Source organism: Platalea leucorodia (genome assembly GCF_965183815.1).
Source record: "Platalea leucorodia genome assembly, chromosome: 2".
Lineage (NCBI taxonomy): Eukaryota > Metazoa > Chordata > Aves > Pelecaniformes > Threskiornithidae > Platalea > Platalea leucorodia.
Window position 1 is genome coordinate 3,489,096 of NC_138824.1, and position 7,272 is coordinate 3,496,367.

Below are 7,272 nucleotides of genomic sequence, written 5' to 3' on the forward strand. Positions count from 1 at the left end.
AGCTACAACACACCTGACTTGAAGAGTTTTCATGGCACGAAGCAGGAATTAGGGACCTTGATAAAGGCAGAGGGGTCCGAACATCCAGATGAGCTGCTGAAATTTTGGCAGCGAGTACATAGTGCAGAATCTACCGGACCTGCTAGGAAAAATTCCCATTGCAAAAGGGGTGCTTTTGTCCTGCAGCAGATGATTTCAGATTGCTTGGGAGTTCAGCTTTTTATTTATTATTTTGTGCTGCCCTCTAGGGCTGGAGCAGCTGTCTCATTGCTGATTTCCTCACGTCCTTTTGCTAATTAAGACCTGCTACTGGAAAAAAAAAAAATTTCCTCGTTGCTGTATTCCATCCTCACAAGCCTGAACTGTTGCAATGCTCTTTTCCCATGGTTGAAATAATATACCAAAGAGCTGGCTCTTACATCTCATCTGCTTTGCGTTGCAGGCTGAAATGAGAGGCATAAATGCTATGAAGAGGTGGCAGTATGCATGAGGGCAGGAGAGGGCATAATTATGTGCAATGGACAGAAAAATCCATGTTTAGCTCTCAGGAGAATGGTCTGCCAGGAAGACTATCACAACCCTGGACAGATTCCCCTTGACTGGGCTCTCAGACTAATTTTGATCACCTTCCCCCAAGCACATAGTGTCTTGAGCTTCCCTTGGTCAGAGCTGGCTGCAGCGCTGCTTTTCACTTGATCCCTTTGGCACACTCCCTAGAGTGAAGGCCTCCATCTGCAATCCCCTTGGGGTAAGCAGGAAACTCATGTTGAAGCTGGGGACTGCATTGGCGTCCAGAGGTTTAAATGCCTTTTGGATGCTCTGAGTTTAGGCTTCGCCTCGTCAGCAGCATGCAATAACACTTGCAACACACAGACACTTTCACAAGGAAAACCTCAAAAATTTGAGGTCTTAAAGAAGGTCTTTTTTTTTTTTTTTTCAAATAGGATATTTTGATTTGATTTGGAGGTGGAATACAAATATCATGCCTGTAATGAGGAGTAGCGAGTGCCCTGGATGACTGCAGCTTCACATTTTCCTACACCTGGATGTTCAGAACACTTTGGGAAGTTTGAATTTGCAGGAGTAAAAATAGCAGGATTTTTGTTGGTGGTGCTTTTTAAAAAGCCAGCTCTGTTTCTCAAGCTGTTTTACCAAGTGGCCAAGCAGCTGTGCCAGCTGAACTGTGAAGAAGAACCTGGACAGAAACAAATGCCAAAGCAGGAGGGAAGGGCATGCACTGATTCTGCTGCTCAGGACATTGCTTCATTAAAACCACAGCCTTAGAGGCACACCAACCACGCCGGGAAAGATCGGCGGTGTCCTTACCATCTTTGCCCTTTCCTAAAGGGTATCATCTGACAGCAAATAGTTTCAAAGACCCTTAAGCATTTGGCTGACTTCCCATTTTCAATATTTTCATGCTTTGGGCTACCCAGCAGTTTATACGTTCAAGTGGTGTTGAAACATTAGCATGCCATGCACTTGGTAGCCACGTCTGCAGAGAAAGCGTCTCCTTCATCAGACAGATTGGGTCATCTCCATGGGCAAATTGGAGAATCAAGCTCTTTTGTCCACCTGCAAAAATAGCAAGGGCTGTCCCATCCTACTGATGCCAAAGGGTTTGCACCTATGACTCTCTGAAATCAGGCCCTTCCTGATTTTCCTGTGGTCTCCTCAGCAATCTCTGCCCTCCTGGTTTCTGCTAACATCAGCTAGATTTCATCCCACATCAACCGAAGCTGGCGGTGGTGTGGGGATTAGGGCTGGTGGGCACCTCATCAGACCTCTCCTCTCCTCCAAAGCCTCTTTCCAGACTGGCCTAGAGCAAGAAGGAAAAGCAAATCCAGCCTCTGGCTCTCACGAGCTGATCCGTAATCTGCTGGATTTTCCCAAGGGTTTTAGATAAACAGAATATGTCTTGACGATTATGTGTCTTGAACCTCCAGACCTTTTGGAGTCTGTCCATCCATAACGCTGCTGCTTTCTAAGGCACTGCTTTTGGGTTGAGTCCTGTGTCGAGCTGCATGAATCAAAATCTCCAGAGAAGTAAAGAAAACAAGCTCCCGGCTTAGAAAGTGGGTCTGAACTGCAAGGGCAGGAGTGGGACAAGTATTGCTCCCTTTCAACTGGAATAGCTCCTTGGTGATTCATCCCACCAGGGAGCTGGAGACAACATTAGTATTAACCCTATTAAAAAATAAATAGCCCATGCCATCCTCAGCCACAGCCCTTGAGAAGGAGGCACAGCTCCAGCTCATGAGACCCTAAAACAACTCCAGGAGCTGTTTCTCCTGGTTTGGTTTGCTCATGCTGTCTTGGTCTCTCATGGGCAGATGCAGCCTCCTGCCTCTCCGGTGTCAAGTCCACACATCAAAATAAGGACTCCTACATCTCCTGTAACCCCAGCATGGCTTTTCTCCTGTCTTTTGAAGCTGCTGCCTTCCTTCCTTCTCTCTCTCTCTCTCTGTCCTCTCTCCATGTGCGTCTCTATCAGGTGTGCTGCCAGCAGCATTTCCCCACCAAAAATTAACCCTTCCAATTAATTGGACACACAGGGTTTAGCCAGTTCCCTTATTCACCTTTTTTCCTACTCCTCTCTCCTCTCTCTTCTTTCCAGAAGAGAAAATGTAAATGAATAAGAATTGCACGAAACCCACCAGCGTGGAGACTTTGTGAGCGAGGGGCTGGGCGAAGGGACAGCAGCAGATGGGAAAATGAAAACACTTCCGTCAGCAAAAACTGACGTAAACTGGCATTTGCAGATTAAACTATCTGAACACAGAATCATAGAATCACAGAATGTCCTGAGTTGGAAGGGACCCAAAAGGATCATCAAGCCCAACTCCTGTCTCTGCAAACATGAAATACGCTCCCTGGAGAACAAAATTCCTGAAGAAACTCAAATCCAGGAACCAAATCGGAACCTTTTCTCACCAGTGCTTATCTAAGCACAGCAAAAAGAGAGAAAAATTGGCTTTTAATTCAGCAATTTTTCTTTTACTGACAGTGGAGTCAGTGTTTGAGAAAAGATGTACTCAATTGATAAAATGAAGTGAGGAAAATTATTTCTGATAGATTTGACTTGCACAATACTGATGTCCCTCCTTGAATCCATCCATCATGGTATTAGTAAAAGGCCAAGCACTGATACAGTCACTAAGCTGTAGCCATCTGCTTTAAAAAGAGATGACTGATTGTGAATTTTTGTTATTGAAAACTAATTTCAGCATTTTAGAATAATAAGATGATTTTCAAGTTGAGATGATTACATCTTAGTAAAAAAACAGATTTCCACTGTTGAGGAAAGCCAATCTTTGGCTTCTATTTAAGGGAAACATATTTGTACTTGTATCAAAAATACAACAGAGTTTGGCTTTAGAAAATTATCTGTGACTTTTATATAAACTAAGATTTTCTAAAACTTTACTATTTCCAAATATTGTCTAAATATTAATTCTTTGTGATGACAGTCCGGATGCAGCAAAACACTACAGTAAGTCATCATTCACCCAAGGTGACATTCAAGCTGTTATGCTCTTAAGAGTAGGAAAATAACTCTGCCATCTCACACCTCGTGCTCCAACAGGGAGAGTTCAATGACAGCACTGATAGAAGAGCAGACGAGCTAAACAGCATTTTGCCCATTTTACCCGGGGACTGTGTGATTTGCCCAAGGCTACATTAGGATTCAGTGTCGGAGAGCTGGGCGAGCAGCATTTAACCGGCACACAATGCTGATCTCTGCAGCACTCCTGGTTCAGAGCGCTATGATGCAGTAGCACCATAAATAGACTAAAGTCCTGTGAAGAAAGAAAAACAAAAAACCATCTCCCCATCTTCCATTACCGTAAACACAGAGAATAATAACAAAGCAGGCATATGACAACTGTATTGTTATAAACTAACCGGTGCCTCCTTAACGTAAAGGATCTAACTCGCTGCAGTGCAAGTCCCTGATGGATTAAATATACAGCTGTGTGGACAGAGCCATCTATACAGTGTGTTTAGTCAGTTCCTCAGCCTATTCATAAACACAATATATTTTATTTATACAGTACCTTCCTCATCTGTGTTATTTTTAAAGGCTGCAGCTCTAAGTCACCGGAGCCCCCGTCTCTCCCGCAGTCAAAAGCTCAACTTTCCAGCAGGCTCCCGGTTTCGCACGCTTCTCCACATACCTGCTCTGTGGCTGGAGGAGGAGGAGGAGGAGGTTTCGCCTCTGCTTGCAGCCTTCTGTCTCCCGGACTCTCCCAGCAGCCTTTCCAGCGCAAGCCGAGGAAGAGTTTCCTTGGGGAAGTTGTACCTCTGTTGCATGCCAGCTGACTAAAACTCTGCAAGCTCCGAGAGAAGTTTGAAGTCACAGGGAAAAAAAATACTCCCCATAGACTGGTCCTTGAATTCATTCCTTCGCAGTCATGAGCTCTTATATATTCCCAGGCTCCCATGAGCACGTGAATACATACCTCCGTAATAGTTTTAAAATGTGTGTGTCCTCTGCGCTTCTCTTTATTTTCCATTTCGTTCACTCAACCTTGGCTTATTTCCTGCAGTTTCTCAGCTGGTAATTACGCTCCTCTCATATTGACACATGAAACAGTCTGTGAATACCACAAAAAATCCCCTCCACAGGCTTTGGAGACACGTGCTTGTCTCTGAAGTTCGCTGTGCCTGTCTCACAGATGTGAGCGTGTGCTTTCGACCTGCAGGTTCTCGGGGGCAGCGCTTGCCGGGGCTGGGGTAAATCATGGGGACTGAGCTGGGTGCAAACTCTAAACTCCAAGTCCGTGCAGGACGGGGTGTGTAGGAACAGGGTATACTGGAGGGAAGCATCGCAGTAGGGCAAACACATCGCGTTTCGTGTCCCAACAGCTCAGGTGTGTCTCTGTGGCACAGCAGTGGGATGGCTGAACACAGCCTTGGGGGAAAGGATAAATTCAATTTAATGCTTGAATAGGTAATAACGTAAATCCCTTCAAAAAGGGAAATGGGATGAATTTTCATTTCTTTTCATTGCGTGTGAAACTCCCTTTTATTTCAGAAGCAATGGTCTCATGTAAATCAGTGGGAGACCTGCACATTGCCCATGTTGTCTACTTCTGCTTAGAAGTGTCCTGATACCTGGGCAGCTGTCCACCGGCTCCACGTGTTAGTTTGGAGGAATACAAACCTCTGATTGGGTTTTGCCAGCTCTTGAGCGGGTGTCTTAGGACCAAACCGAGTCTTGACTTCACCAACCAGGACTCAACCTCCCTTGGGCCACCCTGCCGGGGAGCTCCCACAGGCACTGGGGACCACCGCAAACCTCCCACCTTCTCCCCTAAGTGCATGAGGAACACCTCCACCCAGTGACCTCCCGCTCGGAGGAGAGGTTTGGCTTCAGCATCGTGTGTTTTCGCCACTTTGCACTAAGATGTACAATGATGACCAATGATTTTCACCAAAAAATGGGGTGCTGACTCCCTTCTCCTGGACAGCATCAATTCTGTCCTGCTTTCCTGGATGTGAAAGATGTGGTTTGTTAAATATCGCAGTAAATATATTTTGCGCATGTTGCAATAAGTATGTAACAAGGATAATAAATTTAATAGTAACATGGACATAATGATAAAGAAGTAAACAATAATGAATTTATTACTGCAATAGCTATTGCCTGTGTACATGTATAGCTGTATATGTATGTTTATTAAAGGCCAAATGGCTTAACAATTCATAAGTAAACAATCTCTCATTGACTTGTCTTGGCAACAGAAGCAAATCCTATGGAGAAGCTTGCTTGTGTACAGCAGTCTCAAAACCTTGTTGATGTCCTCAGAATAGCTCTTCCAAGGGACATAGGTGGTCCCAAGAATACAGGGAAGTACTAAGGGGTGAGCTTATGGCCTGAAAGCTGTATGGCCCCAACAACCCTGTATAATGCCTAAACTAGCTGTCCACTGTCACTTCATCTTATGGCACCATGCCTAGTGAATATGGCTGCATTGTTTGGTTTGGCATGAGCTCAACATTGATGTGTTGACGGACACCTCCTACCCAAGCCAGAACTTGCCTCTTAGTCCATGCTAGCTTATTTGGCCAGGACTGACCCACAAAGAGAGTTCACCAAGGCACAAGGACGTATTTTATCCCCTCCTGTCACCATGCCAGGCCAACCTGATGGCCAACTTGATGTCACAGTAGTCAAGCCTGGAGGATAGCTGTGGACCTGCTGCTTAGAGATGGGGGTCCAATTGTATTTTCCAAGGTGCATGGCTAGCTAATAGGAAAATGACCTATCACAGAAAGGATAACAAGTTTCCTGACAAAAAATTGCGGACTCATATGGAAGCAGAAGGAATTATTCCCACAGATCCTGCTGTTGTTAGACCTCCATCTCTGGTGTGTGGGCTGCAGAAGATTTGGGTCAACCTATGGCTGATTCCCAGTGACACCTGGGTGCTGATGTTTCTCCAGTTACATCTCTCCCACTGAAGATGTCTCTCCCAGGGAGCGATCCCTGGTCTGCTCTGCACAAACTTGGCCCTTCTCTAGATCAAGTTGGCTATGTCCAGGTATGTAGCACTCAGATATGTAGCTCTGGATGGTGTCCCCACAGCCCTGAGGTTGTTGTTTCACTGTTATGTTTCTTTCAGAGTGCCTTGAATAATGTGGGGACAATGTGCAAAGTGCTGTGGAATAGCGTAGGAGGGCTGTGTGGAGCAGAAGCAGCCAAACCTGATGCAGGCCCTGAAGGAAACCCCAGAACTACACACAGCTTGGAGGGAACAAGCTGGTTTGGTGGGGAAGGACGCCCATGAGAGAGCTAACCCTCAATGTGGCTGACTGTGGGGAGCCAGGTTATCTGACAGCGTTGATGTACCCATGCATACCCCATGAAAGAACCTGAGGATACTAGGAGGGATGCCACACCCTGAAGACTTGTAGCATCATGTCTCCAAAAGTGCTTACAAGCACCAATCCTGCAATGATTTCTGCTGGTACCTGCCATGCACAAATCCTGCACGCCTCCACACTAGGGCAGCCGGCAAATTCCACTTCCAAAAAAGTCAGTGCTGGTCACACAAAGTGAACCCTGGATCATGTCCTGCCATAGGCTCAACCCCTCCAATTCCAATGGGATTCCCACTCTTCCATGGGAGAGGTGAGCAGCCGTGGTTGGTGGGGCTGGCATGGAGACAAGCAGAAGTGCGTGAACAGAAAGAAAAATTCCCAGCTACTGAGATGCTCCAAGACATCACTGCCAGTATAAGCATCATTATCTTGAGCTGACGTTAG